The sequence below is a fragment of the Etheostoma spectabile genome, chromosome 23 (genome assembly GCF_008692095.1).
Source record: "Etheostoma spectabile isolate EspeVRDwgs_2016 chromosome 23, UIUC_Espe_1.0, whole genome shotgun sequence".
Lineage (NCBI taxonomy): Eukaryota > Metazoa > Chordata > Actinopteri > Perciformes > Percidae > Etheostoma > Etheostoma spectabile.
Genome location: NC_045755.1, coordinates 21,100,858 through 21,120,714, shown reverse-complemented (window position 1 = coordinate 21,120,714; position 19,857 = coordinate 21,100,858). Strand labels below are relative to the sequence as shown.

The 19,857-nt window shown below is 40.0% G+C and overlaps 1 long non-coding RNA gene across 1 annotated transcript; it reads left to right on the top strand.

Moving 5' to 3' along the window:
- Positions 1-2,587: 2,587 nt before the first annotated feature.
- LOC116673207 (uncharacterized) lies at positions 2,588-5,509 on the top strand. Its single transcript, XR_004327783.1, has 3 exons — positions 2,588-2,832; positions 4,932-5,099; positions 5,419-5,509. It is a non-coding gene; the product is annotated as an uncharacterized LOC116673207 (long non-coding RNA).
- The last annotated feature ends 14,348 nt before the right edge of the window (positions 5,510-19,857 follow it).

Genomic DNA, 19,857 nt, shown 5'->3' with positions numbered 1-19,857 from the left:
GAGGAGGGGGATGCCTCAGATAAATGTGAGGTGGCTGGAGAATACATCCTGCAGTTTGGGAAGTACAAGGGGAAGTCCTCCTGCTAAATTCTTGAAAATGAAATAGGGTATACCATCTACCTAATCAGGAACAAGCTAAAGGAGGAGGCTGCAGGACTGTTTATAGCGGAGGGGCACAGCAAGGACATCCTACTGTCATTTGTGAAATATGCCCTCAGCTTTCATGAAATCCAGTCTCTTCTTGACTATGACAAGGCAAGGTCACAGGTTGTGACAGTAGCAGCATCAGAGGATGACCAGCTGGTCGGGTTTGTGCCAATAACACCCGGCGAGAGATTTGGGACAGCAGGGATGATGGCTATGCAGACTGTATTCTGAATAGAAGGTGTGCTTCAGGGACAAAGATGCCCAAGCTACAGCAATACCTGCAGAAGAAGCTGCCCTCACCTTCTGGCTCCTCTCTAATGACACATACGTCAAATGCTCCTGCTGAAGCCATGGGTGGGTCTTGTTTTTCTTTTATTTAGTCAAAAAGATGCACATGCTGTCATCGTAGCCAGAACTAATGTTTGTCAGTTTGCATCACAGTGATGGATGAAGATGAAGAGCTGGAGAGAGTGATGCTGAGCATTTCTCCTTCCAAGCAACATGAGCAAAGCTGTGAGTGAACATTAGTCGTCTATTTGTTTGTTTTTACTGCCTGAAGATTCTTATTGATTTAAAGTTCAGCCTGTTTGATATTGATCCTGTGTTCTATATAGTATAATGCATGTTATGTACTGTATGTCATTTTATTCTGTTTTACAGCTGTTTCTGCACCGTCATCATCATCTGCCAGACCACCACCGGCTTCAGGAACAGAGCGAGGTTCTTAACCAAAACAGACAACTCTGGGACCATGAATTCTTATCCCAATCGGAAGCATGACTTAAAGCTTTCTGTCTCATGTTGACCATGTTCTGGTCATGTTTGTGTTTTAGTGTTCTACCTATTGTCCTAGTGACTATGAATTGAAACCAGTCATTGTGAGGGTAAGTATCAGTCTTTTGTTTATGTGGATGAAACTATATACTGCATGTAAAACTGCTGTAGTTACTAACACTTGACTGCATGTGTCTGCATGTTTAGTGTGTGTGTCATGTTGCTTCCACTGCTTAGGCTAAATTCTAATGAGTGACACAAAATCTTAATAATTTGCCTTGTTATTATTCTTGTCATGGCAAAGCAGATTATGGAGATGATGCACCTGAAATACGAACCTGCTCACCTAGCTTTCCTGCTCACCTGCCAGAACGTCATGGATGGTGAGGCAGGAAAGTATGACCTAAGAACCATCACTCAGTTCATAAGACAGGAAACCAAGCCATGGGGATTCAGGTGGCTGGATCGGGATCTCTGTGTCTGCACACTACCTAATTGACTGCCTACTGCATGAGTACCAATACCAGGAAGGTGCTATCGCAAAGCTTCTTCAGGGCACCTTTGGACAGGCTTTCCGCTCAGACCACACACGGAAAGTTGCTAGGAAGGTCACCTTTTCATCATATGCAGTCATGAATGAGAACTGGATGATCCTTTCATGGGTGATGGTGCAGTCTGAAATAGAAAAGTCACTGAAGCTCATGTATGAAGGTATAGCACACCGCTACAGCACTGCCGGCATAAAGAAGGCCCACTACCAGTGGGTAGACAGGTAAGATATAAACAATATCTTTAGCTTTTATTGGTGACATGAACAGCTAATAACATACATTGCTTTTATTTTCATGACTGAGTACACTGAAGTGTAAAAATTGATTAAAATCACTGCTTTAACATGAACGGCTATACTGTTCCTCTATTTCTTCTTTCAGGGATTGCTGTGCAGCATTTAAGGTTGCAGAATCTTACACAGGAGAACATATGAACTGGGATGCTTGGAAAACCACTGACGTTATTGTTGCTAATGCACTAATGCCACTACGTGTGACCTGCTGAACACCTGTGCATCAAGATCACACTACAATGAAAACATTGTTATCAAGCTGGACATGTTCCACTGTTTGAGGCGGTTCCTCCGTGAGTGTGTGTCAGAGCATCATCCTCTGTACAGTTCCTTTGCTCAGTTCCTGTCAGCAGTTTTTTTTAGTGGTGGTTCAGGAAGACCTGCAAAGGCTTAAAGACACATATGTCTTCAGCGGAATTCAGCCTGCCAACCCAACAAAGGCACACATTCGAGAGCACTGCAGGACCAGAATTCCACAGCCTGAAGAGCTTGTCAAGAGAGTCAAGGGAGTTTTCCTGCACTTTTACCTCACAACTGATCCAAACGGTGCTCTTCTCTTCAAGCCTTCTATGCTGAAGTCATGGCGTATTCAGCGCATACACATCTTGCGCGGGTGACTGAGAGAGCCTGAGGTTGAAGGTGGGATCTTGTACAGGCACGGAGGAACACTGCAGCTAAACAACGTGCAGGGGGAAGGTGCTAAAGTTCCTGTGTGGATCCCCATCAGAGGCACTTCACAGCTAGAAGAATACCATTTCCATCAGGCTCAGTGGGTCACTGGAACACGCATCTCCCCAGAGCTGTTCCAAGCCCAGGGGATGACAGCGGTGGCACAGGGGAATTATCAACGCCTGGTGGACTTGAAACAGCCAGATGTTCACCTCCCAAGTGTCTTTGATCCAGCTTTGATGGCAGAACTAAATGCAGACTCTAAAAGAGTGCTGGGACATGTGAAGTATGCTGCTTTTCATTTCACTGGCACAGACACTGGAGAGAAGTTTGGCTTGGAATATGTTGAGCCTGGTTGTCAGTTCCTCTAGACTGGGATAAGCACAGGAGCAAGACAGGTGTAACCCAGATATAAAATGGCCAATAAATAGAATAAATAAGTCCTATAAATATGTAATAAATATATTGGTAATTATATACAAGTGATTATAAGATACATTTGAAAACTATATGTAAGTATAAATAAATGGTTTATATTGACATGATTGCTTGTTAACATAGATATCATCCAATACAAGGGCATGTTGTTCTTGTGGCATTAGCTTATAAAGTTTGAGTGTTACTACTAGGGATGAGCGAGTACAGCATTATCTGTATCTGTATCTGTATCTGTTTACCACATGAATTATCTGTATCCGGATCCGTACTCGGACTGGGCGGGGCCTAAACCGGAAGTGGTCAGATTTAACCCGGAAGTGGGTCAGGTTCTCTTGAAATGTGCGGGGCTTTAACCGGTATGTTATTTAAGCATGCAATTGATATGAGTTGATCAAAAATAGTTATATTTATTGCTGATTTGAAAACTATTTACATGACAGCATCAAGCTTCAGATCAATGGTGTTGTCATGGTAACAAACAAACTATGTACAGAACGTTTTGCAACAATGAATACAACACATGCGGTTGCAATTATGAAGTAAAATGTAATGAACAAGAGTTTTCATACTCAATATAACTTTCTTTTTTAACTTTTTATTTTTGTATGATCAGTGTGATTTTTTTTTGTTTTTGGTTCTTTTTTATTTTTTTATTTCTTTTATTTCCACACAAGGGTGTGTGTGTGTGTGTGTGTGTGTACGGGAGAGACACAGAGAGAGAGGGGGCAGCTGACAGTAAAAAAAAAAAAAATCTCCGATGGCAGAGATGCAATGGGAGTTGCATTTAAAACAAGCAGCATGTCTGAAACCCACGTTCACCAGAAATCTAACCGCATGTGTTGTATTCATTGTTGCAAAACGTTCTGTATATAGTTTGTTTGTTACCATGACAACACCATTGATCTGAAGCTTGATGCTGTCATGTAAATAGTTTTCAAATCAGCAATAAATATAACTATTTTTGATCAACTCATATCAATTGCATGCTTAAATAACATACCGGTTAAAGCCCCGCACATTTCAAGAGAACCTGACCCACTTCCTGGTTAAATCTGACCACTTCCGGTTTAGGCCCCGCCCAGTCCGAGTACGGATCCGGATACAGATAATTCATGTGGTAAACAGATACAGATACAGATAATGCTGTACTCGCTCATCCCTACTAGTTACTACACCCTAGCCAATAGTGTTTAGGCCCGTCTCTCAGCCTTTCGCGCTACTGAGTGAGACCGGAAGTGACTCCAGAAAAGCTGAATCATCGTAGCAGCAGATACTTATACATTTTAAGGCTAATGTTAAGTTCTGTGACTGTTGATGTAAACTAAATAGTGTGAAACACTGGAGAGAGACTGATTCAGAAGGCAGGTTCAAGCTAATGAGCTGTCTCATTGTACTGGTCAGGTTTTTTTGCTCGATTCAAATTTGAGGGATCGCAGTCTGGTGGAGTCTAGACCGGCGGTGGAAATCAACAGAGAAACATTGCAGAGCGTAGAGAAACTGGATGGCGAGCCAAGCCCACTTGATGTAGAGCCCGGTTGTAGCCAGGAGGTTGCAACCTAGAGACTTTACAGCGGAGAAACTTGATCACCCCTTTGGCCAAGGGGTCAGGTAGAACTGTGTGCACACTTGATTTCCTTGAAGGACAAATATCCTTTTTGCGCTTAAGGAATTGAGAACAGTACTTTAGCAGACCCGGGTCTAATTTATTTTAATTGAACTGGACTGTACATTTATTATTTTGATACTTTATTTTTTTTACTTTTTTATATGGGATCCCACTTTTTCATTTTTCACCTTACTTCAATTGATGTTTATAGTTGTTAATGTATTAATGCTATACCTCGTTACTTATTGCAATTAATACATATAGTTAAACTTCTCCTGTGACTTGTGGTGTTCTTTCACTGTGGTAATTCAATCCTTTGGCTTCAGCGAGCAAACCTATAATCTTCTGATCTGGTCCAATTCTGAACATCTGGATAGCTGAAATATCTCTCATTGTCAGGTAAACTTAGTGGTTATTCTTATAAAAGTGGCCTTTGAGTAGCTGGTTACACAGACTTAACACGTGCCCTGAATCCCCCTCCTCAAAGCAGCCCACCCACTGCCCAGACTGATGTTCCACAGTCATCCTCCAATTTACTACCCAAGCTGTTTCAGTTTGCTGCATGCCCTCCTGCTGATGTGCAACCAGATGACACTAAGCACAAGCCGCAGACAGAGCCAGGTAAACACTTAGACAGACGGGTAGACAGACAAAGTGGTGGACAAAACCTCAGTATCACTGCCCAGGTTTCAATCATAATAACAGCCTTTATAAATGAATTGCATCTTTTGTTTCTTAGAAAGGAGACAATATAGAACTTTATGAAATGTGTTTTTGCCTAGACTAGTACATAAACATAATGATCCATCAGCCATTGTCTAAACAAACTTACCAACTGGGAAGTGAGTTTCCACCAAATTGTATGAATTGTTTAGCGGTTTGTTTGTTTTATCCTTTTTTGGGGGCAGAACAACTTATTGTACGTCTTTTGTTGATATAGAAACCAGAAGTCTGTTGTCTCTCCCCTTCCTTTCCTCACCAACTGGTGCTCGCACTGGACCGGTGAAGACAGGTGGGAGGGTATTTGTGTTCAACCACAAGCGCTGGCCAACTCCTATGAAACAGGCTATCGACGACCTTCTTCATAAACACCGTGGCCAGAAGGATGTGCTCAAGCTTGTAGACCAGGACTATGTTAGTTTACAACTCCTGTAAAGACCCAAACAGCATGCTCCACCCAACAACCAAACTACATAATGTAATGCAAATTGTTAAACACCAGCTCCTCTTTAAATACCAGCCCAGAAAAACTGCAAGAGAGGCAGGAACTCTGGCACTCTCTGACCAAGGGGAGTAAGACTACCAGAGTGCCAGTTGTTACCATGTCTGCTGCAGTTGTTAATCCACCACCACCACCTGTGCAGACCCAGGCCACGCCTCTAACTCAAGACTTTATTGAGAAAATAGTTAGAAACATAATGAACAAACAGCAGCAGCAACAACAACAACTGCCAGCACAAAAAAAAAAAATCAGACAAAAACATGTCTTTCCTGTGGCCAGCCAAAGTCGAGGTATGAGAATGATCGTTCTTCCAACCACTTCTTTTACCAGCAAGGACCTGTCAGGTATTTCTACTGCTCCACTAAGGTTTTTAAAGCCTATGGTGCCGATGGTCTGACAAACCCAAAAATGCCCTTTAATGACTTTGCACTGACAGAGTTCTTTCAGCAGTGTTGGAATTTAAAATGTTATATGTGCTTGAACATTGTGGGTGATTGCATTATACATTCAAGTCAAAAGGTAAAAGCATTATTTCAGCATAAATGGAGACATGTTGGTCATGCGTTAAGTTTGTTGTCATAAGTATATAGTTTGTTGTTTGTTGTTTGTTACATTAAGATTTTGCAATACTTCTGTTTTATAATATAAGATGTTCTGTTACATTTTGTTATAACCCCGCTCTACAAATGTGTCAGAAGTTTGAATTGATGATGTTCTTCTTTATGGCCCACTGATCTTTTGCTTTGCCAGTCCTGAAGTGAGGGTCATAAACTTTAAGTCACATTCCAATTGAAAGATAACGAATAGGCACACACACACACACCACACACACACACACACACACACACACACCACCATGGCCAAGAGACCCCACCCTTTGTGAATAAGACCAGGGGGTCCAGGAGCAGAGGGTCAGACAAATTTGGGGTTGAGCCGTGTTAGGTTGACTCTGTATTTGTCTCTAGGATATCCTATGTAATAAAATGGATTCACACATCCACATCTGAGATTTTGACTACTAATTGAATGAACCCTGAGAATGGAGCAGGATTTAGCCCCAACAATTTGGCGCCCAACGTGGGGCTCGAGGAAGGCACGGACCCATCCTTGAGTAAGTGAACAACTAGGACGAGATGCGTCTCCACATTCAGCCCGGGCACTAAGGAAAGGTAAAGCAGAACCTGTTAATATCAAATCTGCAGCATTGGACATGTACAAAATCTGAATGTGGAACGTGCCTGTATCCTAGGTGCTAAAATTGACAAATTTGATAAGATGTTGATGTGTGAAAAAGTTTTAAATTTTAATGTGTGAAAACGTAGTACTTGCAAAAAATAGGTATGAAGATGTAGTGCTTACAGTAGAATATCACCTGCGCGCGGGATATTTCTCCATGAAGTAAGCATGAAGGGCACCGCTAAATTGGAAAATTAGTAGCGGGAAGAGTAGTAGTTAGTAAACCAGACGAAAGGTAGTGTATTTCAAAGAGGGAATACATGAAGGTGTAGCCTCCAAAAGGGACGTGAAGAGTAATTTCTAAATTGGGACATAGGAATGAAGGTAGTCTGTGTATAGATCAGATGAAAGGTACTGTATTCAAACAGGGATCAGGAGGGCGTAGCGTCTGGAGGGTGAAGATAGTTTCTAAATTGGGCCGTAGAAATGAAGGTAGTCTTGGTAAATCAGATGAAAGGTTATATCTCAAACAGGGGATATATGAAGGCGTAGCGTTCGGGAAACGTGAAGAGTAGTTTCTAAATTGGATAATAGAAATGAAGGTAGTCTAAATCAGATGAAAGGTAGTGGTATTCTAAACAGAGAATACATGAAGGGGTAGTGTTCGGGTGACACGAAGAGTAATTTCTAAATTGGATAAAAGAAATGAAGGTAGTCTGATAAAAAAAAAAAAATAAAGAAAGAAAAAAAAAGAGAATAGTATGGCGGAGGCTAAGACACAGGAGGAGGGTCTGTTGAAATCAGGACCGTATAAACCGTGGTAACGTTGAAACACGAGGCCGTGAGCACTCCAAAAGACCAGGATGTGCGCATAAAACAAGCACAGGACAATTTAGATCCTGCAGTACAAAAAGACCTAACAATTATTGAGAAGCTGTGGTTCTGTCCACTGTGGGATGGAATGCATAAATTACCGGATGATATAACTAAATTAGAGGACGATCCCCAAAACCGTGGGTCTCATATTACGTGCCAAGTTGAGAAATAAAATAATGAAGGTAGAAGTTAAACATGCTGTTCTTCACGGTCTTTTAATGCTCATACAGGGAGCAGCACACCCCATAAGGGACATTCGGGAGACAAGATAAGGAAGACAGGGTTGATAAAACACAGGGACAGAAAAATGATCAGTCATTTCCAGAAAATCTAGACATAAGACCACCACCATATTCTCCGGTTGGCACACATGGAATTTATCCAGTAGTAAAAATACATAAAGGGCAGTGATTATGGGCAAAGAGATGAGAAAATGTGTGCCCCAGAGCCCTAAGCCCCTCTCCACTCACAGACAGCTGCTGCAAGCGAGAGCGAAGGGACAGTAAAATATCAGGATTCTTTGAGACAACAAATGGAAAAAGGGGCTCAGGGGCTAGTCTTAAAAAGGAAAAAAAAAGCTTAAAACATACAGAAAAGAGAAAAAGAAGGGGGGTTTTTAAAATTTTGGAAATAAAAAAAGTGGGTTTTATAGAAGGAAGGGTATAGTTCCCGGTGGAAAGCAGAAGAGGTGGCCATGTATAATTAACTTTTGGGTTGCAATATAAGTTTTTGGGGTAAGGGGGAAAAGAGGGGGGTTAAAAAGGAAAGTAGATGAATTATGCCCGAGATTGGTAGATTAAAGGAAAAAAGAAATGTAAAATTTTGATTTCACAAAAAAAAAAAAAAAAAAGGAAAAGTAGAAAAAAGACACAAAAGGGTTTAGTGTTTTTGATGGGGGGACATATGACCCCAAGGTTCGGGTTTGGGGTTAAGTTGAAAATGTTAAATTTTTTGTCGGGTATGTTTGTCTTTATGTCTGAAATTTTGAAGATGGATAAAAATTTAAAGGAAATGTCCTTTCAGACCTGGGGTTTACGGAAAGGAGGCTGAGAAAATTCCATTGGGGAAAAGGGGGAAATATTTGTAAGGTTTTAAGAAAATATTTGTTTTAAAATGAGGGAACATTGGGTTTTAAAAAAACCAAAAAAAAAGAAAAAAAAAAAGTAGTCAACCCAATGTGGGACCCCCTCTTATAAAACGGGTTTTTAAAAGGTATGGGCCCCCCCTTTTAAGGGGTTTGTGCAGGGGTCCTACAAATTTTGGGGTTAAAAAAAAAGGGAGAATAACTAAAAGAAAAATGTTAGTAAACATTCTATTTAAATGAATTTGAAGTGGGGGAAAGGGGGTTTTCCCCCTTTTGCCCCCTTCCCAAGAGGGGGCTGAAAAAAAACAAAAAAAAGGGGGGAAAACCTAATTAAAACAAAAAAAATTTAAATTTCCCCCAAAAATGCCTCTCCCAGGGCAAAAGGAACTAAAGGGTTAAAATTTAAAAAAAAAAATCTGATAAAACAAAAGAATGAGTTGTGGGGGAAAAAAGGGGAAAGATTTGGGTTAAACAAAACCCAAAATTTAAATTTAAATTTAGGTTTGAAAAATTCACTTGAATTTTAGGTTTAAAATTTACTTGGGTTTTTGATAAAAACCCGGCCCTTTTAATCATTTCCGGGTTTAAAAAAAAAAAAAAGGTGGGTTTCCTATATTAATAAACCCCCTTAGGTACATCATGTTTTTGTTTTCTTTTTTTGATTTGGCGATATTTTAGGGGAATTTTGTTGGAAAACAGAAATAAAAAGATATTTACATTTTGGGAACGGGGATTTTAAAATTAGAACAGTGAAATGTGTTTTTTTTTTCTTTACTATGGCTGACCTCGTTTTAACTTTTTTAAAAATTGGGGAATAGTTAGGACTTCTTTGAAGAAAAGTAAAAAGAAAAAAGGAGAAAATCTTTTTTTAACAGGGGGTCTAGAGGAAAGTTTAAGGTGGGTTTTTTAAAGGGAAAACACCCCCAACCATAGATGGGGTTAAGGTAAAAAAAAAAAAAAATTTTGGCATAAAGAAAAAGGGGGGTTTGCGTGACCCGCTAAGTGAAGATTTTGATCATACATTACCCGTATAATGAGATATGTTCTCATATAAGGTAACAAATTTGGTAGACTGGATAGATGCACTGGGGATAAGGGGGTTTACTTTTTTGCCCAGGGCTACCCGGGCATAAAAAACATATTGACATTAATTTGTACAAATTTTTTTTGTTTGGGAACTGGAAAAAGAAAATTAAAGAAACTTTTTTTGTTAAAGTCATCTAATTTTTTTGGGTTTAAAATAAATTAAAAAACCCCTCCCCGGGGATAGGGGATTCCCCCCCTAAAATGTTTTGTTGGTGGGTTTAAAAAGATTTTTTGTTTAAGCTTTAATTTTTTTTGTATTTTTAGTTTTTTTTATACAAAATGTTTAAATTTTTAAGTTAATGTTTTAAAATTTTTTTTTGGGGGTTCTTTTTTTTTTCTTTTTCCCGGGGTTTTTGTTTTGGGTTTCTTTTTTAAAATCAAGGAAAGAAGCCTGTAAGCAAAACAGTGTGTTAAAGGCTAAATTACTACATAATTAGGAATGGTATGTTTTAGGGGACATAACCCCAAAAAAAAGGGACAGTTTCACTAAACGTGTCCATAAACCTTAAGGATATTAAAAAGACTCTCATTTTGGGTTTTTTTTTGGGGCAAAAAAGACCCGTAAAGTAAAAATGAGGCTTAGAAGAGATGAGTTCCAAAAAACAGGGGTTTTTCTTTTGAAGTTTGTTGGATTTATAGGGGTTTAAAACCCGAAAAAAAAGGAAGCAATGTTTTTTTTATAAAAATGAGTGGCATGCACTAAAAGGTAAATTTTTAAAAAAGAAATAATTCTTTTTTGGGGTTCTGTTTTTCCCCCACAGTGCCCTCGTTGTGTCAGAACCCGGTCCATCTTTCTCCTTCACTGCGGGATCAGTGACAAACTTTGGGAAAAAAGAAAACAAAACTATCCAGAACCTCCCGGGAAAAAGCCCCAAAACTAAAGACCCCTAAAGGTCAGGGGCTGGCGGCGAAATTTTTTGGGCCCCAAAATACTTTAAAGGGACCCGGGCCTAAAAGTTTGATAATATTGCAAAAACTGAAGTGTGCGTGCTGGGCCACAAGCAAGGGGTGAGGTTTTCCCCATACTCGTCGGGGGGCCCTTTCTGATTTTCTGAGTTGAGAGGGGGTTTTGGGAGGGGCAACCATGGGGACCCTGAGATTTCTACATAAAAAACCAAAATACTTGATCTTTTTCTGGGATACAGACCAACGACAGCAGATTTGGGGTTTAGAAGGGGAAGGGGGGGGCAAGGGGGACCGTTTCCTTTTTTTGGTAAATTCGGAACAAATTTAAGGGCAGGTTGTATCACAGAATTTGCATTCTAAAAAAAAAAAAAAAAATAAAAGACTGGGAAAAACAACTTTTTTTTTTACACTACAAAAAGGGGAAAGTTTTATGTAAAAAGACCTGTTTTAAAAAATTAGAAATAGATATAAGCAATTTTGGGATGGGGAAAATTTCATTCGGGAGGGCCTTTAAAAAAATTTTTTTAAAATTTTTTATTAAAAATTTTCCCGTTTAAGTTTCAAACAAGATTGGGGGTAATTGTTAATACAGAGGGTTAAAACTTTTGTCCTCCCCTTTTCAATGGGGTTTTAAAAAATAATTCGGTGGGGATAGATCAAAAATTTGCAAAGTACGTGATTTAAATGTAACACATATGATCTGTTCACAGGATGAGTAAACATTTAGGTGGAAATTTCTCACAAGTGAGATAAAAAGAGGAGTGTAAACTCCTTGTTTTGTTCCGGGGTGCTCCATGATTATGCTGGGATGTTTGTCATTTCATTGTGTTCACTGAATAGGATCTCCATAAAGATGATCTCACGAGTGGAGATCAAAAGAGGGAATGTTGGATTTAAATGTTATATGTGCTTGACATTGTGGGTGTTTGCATTATACATTCAAGTCAAAAGGGTAAAAGCATTATTTCAGCATAAATGAAACTTTTTTTGGGCCCATGCGTTAAGTTTGTTGTCATAAGTATATCTTTTTGTTGTTTTGTTGTTTTTTCATTAAGATGTTTTGCAATCTTCTGTTTTATAATATAAGATGTTCTTACATTTTGTATAATCCGCTCTACAAATGTGCCCAAAGTGAATTGATGATGTTCTTCTTTATGGCCCATGATCTTTTGCTTTGCCAGCCCCTGAAGTGAGGGTCATAAACTTAAGTCCATTCCATTTGAAAGATAAACAAATAGGCACACACCCCACACACACAACACACACACACACACCCAAAACACACACAAACAACACACACACACACACACACACACACACACACACACCACCATGGCCAAGAGACCCCCCCCTTTGTAAATAAGACCAGGGGGTCCAGGAGCAGAGGGTCAGACAAATTTGGGGGTTGAGCCGTGTTAGGTTGACTCTTTTATTGTCTCTAGGATATCCTATGTATAAATGGATTCACACATCCAAAATCTGAGATTTTAAATACTAATTTAAATGAACCTGAGAATGGAGCAGGATTTAGCCCCAACAGCAGGAACTGGATGCCACAAAGAAAAGGGTGGAGGACAGAGGACCACAAAAGAGGAAAATGTCCGACCCCGGACTGAAATCTGTCCCTGTGGGCGCTGTAGATCACGGCCTGTCAATGTTCCCATTTAGGGTCAGGAGTTCTCCTCCCATGCTTAACACAGCCTGATCCAAGGCCTGCTTTCCCCTCATGAGTCGTCCAACGGGTTTGCCGGGACTTCTATGAGGCCAGCCAAATGTTCTCGTGTTAGGCTTAAAGCCTCAAGTTAAAAAAAAACTCACGGACACGGACTTGCCCTTTGTGCTTTGCAAAGGGGATGAAAACTGAAAAACTTTCAGCAGTCTTCCAAAGCTCTCATCCCCTGCTCTGCCGTATTATTATATGTGAACAGAAAGTTGATTTACATGACTGAGTGTAGTACATAGTTGTTTTACATAAATGTGGGTTAGTATATCATCGTTTTACATACCACTGGTTGAGCTGTAGCTGGGCGTATTAGGCAAATTTAAGTTTAACATAGTTCACTGAAGTTGAATGACGAAACACTAGCTTCTTTTTCACACAGTCACTGCTGCAAATGTACCTTATTTTACTCTGCTGGCCAGCCACTCCTATGTCTGTCTCTCCTCGTCTCAATGTTTTTCTTCATTTCTCAAAGTTTCAAATATTCACATAACTATTAAACAATTTAATTTTGTTCAGTTCCCACACTCCTCCATAGCCTCCCTGAGAAAGCAACATGTGGTAGGATTATCACATTTTTTGGATAAATAATAATGGTGAATTTGTGTGAATAACATTAGTGGTTATCATGTTTGCCTAACACTCAAAAGGTCCCGGATTGGAAATAATACAATCAAATGGTTCAGTCAAATCATCAGTGAGCCAGACAACATATGGCACTATGTCAGCAAGAAGAAACAACATAGATAGACAAAGAGTACAGGTTTTATTGTCTTTACTCATGCATGTACATTTTTTTAATTAAAATGTTTATATAATTCTTTTGGCCTTTAGCCTTTGTTTTTGTCGATTCCTGGATCCTGAGGTAGGTGATCCTACCGTCATTGTAAGGCTCTCTTTGACAGCAGGAACATGCTCAATGCCAATGTAAAACTTTTGTCTTTCTTGGACTATATCCACTTTCCTTAAACGCATGTCTTTTGTTTTCTTTTTTTTAGTGACTAATCAACAGGTGGTAGAAAACTATGCCTATCGGGGAATTGAAGCCCTGTCATCCAAAGTTTCAGTAGTGTAGTGTTTTTTTGCGTTGGAACAAGTTGCAAAATTTTAAATATGCTATTGAGCACCACGTGGGCGCCCAGATTCCTCTTGGGCGCGCCGGTCACGGACTTGCCCGTGTAGAGCTGCATGTTCCATGCGTATAGACCCGGGGTTGACTTGAGTTTGTTAACAAGAGACCATGTTAACTGGCGACCGTCAGCCAAAAGCGTCTGTTGTAATCGTATTGACAGTTGTTGAAAACAGGAAGAGAATACGTAGCTGTCCGCGTGAATGCCTTTTTGTTAAGTTGTCATTAAAATGTTAAAACAAAGTGTACGTTACCGCTCTGATTTGTCTTTTGTCTCTGATTTGTCTTCTCAATTACAATGATTATTTTCTGTTATATTCTGAATAAATGTATCTTTCTTTTAACCAGATGGAGTTATTTACTATATATGCCAGAGACGGAAAGACAAGCAGGAGCATCTTGCAAAAGGTGTAATGTCAGCCTCAGAAGCAGATAACATTTTTCAAGAAATTCACAGCAGCAGCCTGGGGTCACATTGTGGGGTTGAAAAGACACAACAAATGGGTAAGTTAAAAGAATCACCTGAAATGACCTGTTTATTTACTGTACATGACGGCCAACTGAACAAATCAATTAAATAGAAGCAGTCATTTAATGTGAGTATTATTTGGCTTCAGACGTGAAGCGTGTCAGTTTAAAAGGAAAATAAATAAATAAATAAATAAAACAGAACAACCCAATAGAGGTGATGTTATTTCTGCAATAAATATCCCATGCAGCTAAATTTGCTTTTAATCTCCTTGTACAGGTGTTTAAATATGCAACTCTTAACTTTTAGGTTACAGCGCCATTTGAACTGGTGGGGATGGACCTCATGAAGCTGACTGTAACGGAGGGTGGTAATCAATCCAGTCTTGTGATGGTTGATTATTTCCGGCCTATCCTCTGAAGAATAGATCAGCAGAGGAGGTGACAATTGTATTCTTGGTTTTGTATACAAATTTGGTGTACCTCAGACTGCTTACAGACCAGGCGACAGAGTTCAAAAACCAGATGAACACTCATGACAAACATTGCTAATTTCTTACTGAGCCATATAGAAAATGGTGACTTATTTTTTTTTTTTTCTGCAAAATTAAATTTAAAGGTGAATGCCAGGCTCTGTAAATCACTTGGCATTCAATGGAGCTTCTATTCCCATACCGCCCACAAACAAATGGCTTGGTTGAGAAGCTTATTGGCACCATCCAGCGGTGTGTGCATTGTTAAATTGGCCAATTTACACCTACATAGCATGAGTACTATGGACTAAATTAGGGACATAAAATGCCTCATGTTATTCAATGCAAACATTTTCAAGTCACAACAAACAGGACAGGAACACAGCAACAAAATGGGACCAGTTCCTCCAGCCAGTCATGTTTGGACTTAGGACAAAGAAACAGCTGACCACACAGTATAGTACATATTTTCTCCTGTTTGGAAGGGAGGCCAGATACCCATCTGAGGTGCCAGAAGAATATGAGGTACGTTGCTGTAATTGTTTTGGTGTAATTGGTCATAATTACTTAAGTAAAGATAGTTTAGAATAAAACACCACGTGGTATCTTGGTACCTAAGGTAACAACAGAGAAAATGGAGGAACTGATTCTAAGGGAAGAGGTGTTGAAGAGTCACTTCAGCATCGGCAACAAATGTATCAGAGAGTGCAGAAAAATGTCCTGAAGAGTCAGGAAACAACAAAACGCAAGTTGGAGAAAGTTTGTGAGGACAATTTTAAAATGGGAGATCTGGTCCTCAAACAGAATATCCAGCAACGACAGAAGAAAAGAGGAAAAATGGAGTGTGACATGCTTGGTCCATTTAAAACAATTAAAATTAAGGGGAACTTTGTAGGCCTGGTTGGTCAAACAACAAACTGTGGCCAACACTGACCAACTGACCCTTTCTGTAGAGCCAGAAGAGAAGATTCCTGCCAAGCTAAAAAAGGTTAGAAACTCTTCTTTGGCCTCCCCTCTCCTTAACAATAACCAAACTCAAGCTCTGCCACAAATCTCCCCTCAACCTCTCAACCACAAACACCTGGCATCAACTAAGACCCTCTACCAGCCACATCCCCAAAAGAGAGAGTCATCGCCATAGTAAGGGTAAATCCCATTCAGTAATGTGAACTCAATTATTATAATGCTATATATTTATGGTAAATGAAATGTTCTGTATTTCCAGTTCTCCAACATAATTCAGGTATAGGGGAGATTCTATTGGCCAAGTCTGACCCATATATCCTTTTTACAGCTGATTTTAACAACTTGGCTTCTGGGACGTAATTGGAGAGAGGTTTGTATTGTAAGCTGCTGCAAGACTTACTCTTTGATATTCACATCACTGATTTTTTTTGTGTGTAAGTTGTCAGTGCTTATCTGTTGTGGTTGACAATGGATAACCAAAAGACAAATCAAGGTGATTGACACCTTTTTAAAATGACAGCCATCTGGAATGGGACATTGTGGCGTTGCCTGGCCACAGTGGCTAGGAAGTTGGTAGGTAGGCAGACTCAAACAGTCTATGTCTCCAGAGGTGATTATTATATTTACAGTGGTCTGCAGTACACGGATAATTAAATAATTAAAAAAAAAAACTTAAGGAAAATAACACATTACACTAGTAGCAGCGCTAGAAAAAGGCACATGTTCCTAGCAGCACAGCCTCACCAATTTAGTTTTTTTATTTTTCCCCCTGGTAGCACAAATCCCACTGTTTATATAGGGTGGTCAATTCACAGCCAATAACATCAGCCCAAACCATTCTAATGCAGGTTGATCTACTCCATAACACTAATACCTAGAAATTTCTTAACATATGGAACTTAGTTACCAGTTCCCTCCTATCCCACTGACTACAAAACAGGTCAAGGTTATTCACACATTTTTATATAATTACCAATAACAACCAAAATAAACATTCATATAGAGAAAGAAAACCCTCTACTTGGTTTGGCTTGATGATGTCATCCGTGACCACCCTATTCCAATAAAACAGGAAATGCTTGGGCCTTCCCCTCCCCAAACGATTGTCCTGCGTGGTGGAACTGAACAAAGGAACAAACAATTGTAAGTATTAACACAGGAAAACCATAAAATCATGTTTAAACTTGCAAACTAATAAAATGGAACTGAAACTAATATGACAGTGTGTGTACTTACTATCGCTAATGACCTGTATGGGACAAGTGGTGAGCAACCCCACGTTGTCATAGACATCAAAGGGGATGAACGGTAAGGAATATCATCAATGGTTGCTTTTAAAAAGTTTTTGGTACAATTGCTTGATGTTACTGAGTGGGACGTGTTAGTGTTACGTGTTAATTGGAGCCTTCTGCAAGGAGAGGCATTGGACCCTCGTAAGTGCACTCTAATCAATGCAATTTAATTGTATTTACAACTGAGAATCTTGTACATTGATGTATCCTATCCGTAAAAGGGCATGCATCCGAAGGAGGGCAGATCTATTTTTGTAGATCCATTTGGAGCCACTCCCCAACAACTTACACACCGTAGGAGTGCAACAAGGTAAGTTAATTCAGGTTTTATTGTCACGTCTTTTGATATGTTTCGATTGCATAATTTTTCTTTAGGGCATTCATGTGGGAAAAAAATCAATGTGTCAAGATGAAGGGGTGACAGTGTCACATCCCGTCACAGGTTTCAATTCATTTTATTTATAGTACAATTTATAACAAAAGTTATCTCAAACACTTTACAGATAGAGTAGGTCTAGACCACACTCCAGAATTTTCAAGACCCAACATCTGTAGTTTCCTCCAGAGCAACAACCCGTGCGACAGTGGGGAGGAAAACTTCCTTTCCCATTCTGTGGGGTGTTGGTGTGGGAAAAGATTATTTACCTGTATTCTTTTTTAAAATAGATCCCTAAAATTACCTATTTTTAGGTAGCAAGCTGCTCTTAAACAACCAAAATGGAATTTTTATGTTGACGTGGTAGGGATCAACATCATGAGGTAAAGAAAGGCCAGGAGACTGACTGATTCTGGTTTCAATACATTTTCAATTAATTGAATATCAACCTCACTTACACATTTGCCCATACCTAGCTCATTGGGAAACTGGAACATCTTTTAATAGAAAACCTCAAACTCTGCCACTGTTGCGAGGAAATGAACATGGGAAAGTGACACCTTAGAGGCACCTGTGGACCATTGGGTAGGAAAACATTGTTTTCATGGGTGATGAATCATTTATTTAGACAAAATCTAATTTCTATATTTTCTTTCAGTTGTGTTAGGTTGATTGCACATCATGCACCCAGTGGTTTCATTGGCTTTGTGTAGGACATCCCAATGTGGATGAGGACTTTTTGTGTCCTGCATGCACATGCCCCTCATGAGTGTTCATGACCTGACACTTGTAAAGTCAGAGTCTGGGCGTAATCCTCGACTACTCCCTATCCTTTCAGTCACACATAAAAAATATCTGCCGGTCTGCATCTGCAACATAAACCGCCTCCGTCCCTCTCTTACCACTTACACTGCCTCCATCCTTATCCACAGCCTCGTCACCTCCCGCCTTGATTAGTGTAACTCCCTTCTTTTTGCCCTCCCTCAAAAATCCCTAAATAAACTAACTTCTTCAGAACTCAGCAGCTCAGAACCTCCTCTTTTCATCATATACCCCTGTCCTTCAGCAGCTCCATTGGCTTCCTGTTCAATTCAGAAGACAATTTTTGAAATCCTTCTGCATACTTTCAAAGCTATCCATAACCTTGCTCCTCCATATCTATCTGAACTTCTTCACATTGCCATTCCCTCCCGCTCCCTCAGATCCTCCTCTATCCACCTCACTGTACCCCCAGCTCGACTTGTCATCATGGGAAACAGAGCCTTCAGCCGCTTTGCTCCCCAGCTCTGGAACTCACTACCACCTGACCTCCGCAGTATCGACTCTCCCCCTGTTCAAAACTAGACTCAAAACCCACCTGTTCCAGCTTGCTTATTTGTAAATACACTGTTCCTGTCATCTTTTTCATAACTGTTTATACTTTTCTGTTCCTTGTATCTGTCTTTTACGGTCTGTAAAGCGACCTTAAGTGCTTAGAAAGGCACTGTTGAATAAAATGTATTATTCTTTTATTATTGTAACACCCACCACTGGAACCTCTATGAATTAGTTGGCTGGCCTTCAATACACTTGACTCTTAATTCGTTGACACCCCCTAATTAACAAGTCCTTGCTAGCCCTGCTGGTATCTGGTTAGACTGTTCTTTCTGTGTGTGTAAGACATTTTGTGGGGAATCAAACAAAGAATTTGAGCAAGAGCAAATTTTGAGTTATTTGCATGCAGTGTGGTCACAAGTTGGTCTGGTTGCCTCTTTATTTTTTAGAGACTCTGTGTGACGTTTGAGTTATCAAGCCATGCCCACCAGCTCATGATACAGCTATTGGCGCACTGCGTTAGGCTGCTGTGACATATTTTCCCACGAAGATACAAGTTCAAATCCAAGTTAGTTCATTTTTTTCTACTTTTAAAAGGGCTATATTTGTCTACATAACATGTGTTTGCTTAAACTTAAACATATTCTAGACTTTAACGGGTAGAGCAACGCTGTGTTACTGTTGTCTTTAACAGCAAGCCACGTTCCAAATGCCACTGACTAGTTTCCTCAGACTAGACTCCAAAGACAAATCAGAGAGGTAACCTACACGTTTAACATTTTAATGACAACTTGTCAAAAAGCTGTCGTCACTACGACGACAGACGCATTTGGCTTACGATCGCCAGTCAACATGGTTTCTCGTAAAACCGGAACACCGGGTTGAGCTTCAACTTTACACTGCAAAAACGAGCAGCGGACAAACCTAGTGTGTAGGGAGTCATGCACGTTCTCGAATTGCCTGCAGCCTGACACCGAACGACGAGGACGACAACGGTGTGTTTTAAAGAACCCCTTTGGGATACTTGTGTAAGATGATATTACACAGACCCTGGCACGCACGCACATACCCCCAGACCCCCAGGGTCTCAGACCCGTAGCACATCGCCGCGAGGGTAGTGGCAGTTGATGCCGAGTGAATTCAAATTGTAAGTCAGGGACTGGAAGAACACGGTGCGAGTAGTAGAAAAGGTATACAGTAAGCGAGCGAAAAAATAAACCAGGGCCGTTGATGTGAAATTATACGAGGGTCCCGTGACATGAAGGGCAATACAAGAATCAAACAATATCAA